The 899-nt window shown below is 47.4% G+C and overlaps 1 protein-coding gene across 2 annotated transcripts in view; it reads right to left on the bottom strand.

Moving 5' to 3' along the window:
* vsnl1a (visinin-like 1a) overlaps positions 1-824 on the bottom strand; it is a 34,547-nt gene extending 33,723 nt beyond the window's left edge. Inside the window, exons 1-2 of one of the 2 annotated variants that reach the window (XM_035679297.1) lie at positions 770-812; positions 547-608 (exon numbers count right to left, since the gene is read on the bottom strand). The gene's annotated coding sequence lies outside the window, so the exon portion shown is untranslated. Of the gene's footprint in view, positions 1-546 lie in introns of both variants that reach the window. The other variant, XM_035679296.1, reaches the window with a different exon arrangement.
* Between the last annotated feature and the right edge of the window lie 75 nt (positions 825-899).

The following is an 899-nucleotide window of genomic DNA, read 5'->3' as shown; positions in this document are numbered from 1 at the left end:
ACACACACACACACCCTTACAACATCAGCACCAGTGCCAAAGTACACCAGGATACATCACACCACGTCTTGCCATGTCGTGCCAGGCACAGACATCCCACGCAAAGTCACAACTGTAATCGACAAAATTCACAGTCTGCACTGATCAGGGAGGTTGCACAAAGCAGCCGTCATCGATAATGATTGGTCTCTCTTTACACTTTTGTTTTTGAAGCTGGTGTGTTTGTGTGTGTGTGTGAGTGTGTGTGTGGGCAGTCAGAGTAAACCCAAGCAAGACACAACCATGTTCATCTAATGCTGACAAGTCGCGGATTTGCGTGCAAAAACGTGCAAACTGCATCAGGAATAGTGATAAATGACATGCGTCCTTCAGAGTAAGTAGTGTCTCATTAACGAGGACGCCGATAAATCCATAAATGAATCTTGTGGAACCAAAAGGGTGACGCACCCCGGCTGCATCATGCATGTGCAAAACACAACATTTCCTCCATGCGTTACACGAACACTTCAACACACACACACACACACACACATACATCCGTCCTACCTTGAGAGAGTGCGGAGTGAACGGGAGAAGTCCGGTCTGATGTCTGGAGTGGTCAGAAAAACCTGCGAAGACGGGAAAAAAAAAGAAGCGATTCAAACGTCGGAAGATGCTCTTCTGCCGAGCCACTGGTAGCTTAAGATGTCTGTCGTGTTTTGTTTTATTCTGTGGTGTTTTTATTATATTTATTTATATTGTTTTTGCGGGAGAAAAAGTCAGCCTCGACCGAAAGTGAGCGGCGGTGCGGGTCCGTAGGATGCTGCTGCTGAACACACACTGCTGCTGATGTACTGAGAGGAGGAGACACACAGAGAGAGGGAGAGAGAGAGAGGGAGAGACAGAGAGGGAGAGACAGA

This window comes from Morone saxatilis, unplaced genomic scaffold (assembly GCF_004916995.1).
Source record: "Morone saxatilis isolate NCDOM2014 unplaced genomic scaffold, NCSU_SB_2.0 Contig7, whole genome shotgun sequence".
Taxonomy (NCBI): domain Eukaryota; kingdom Metazoa; phylum Chordata; class Actinopteri; family Moronidae; genus Morone; species Morone saxatilis.
Note: the sequence above shows the minus strand (reverse complement) of the source record. Positions and strands in the feature narration are given on the sequence as shown.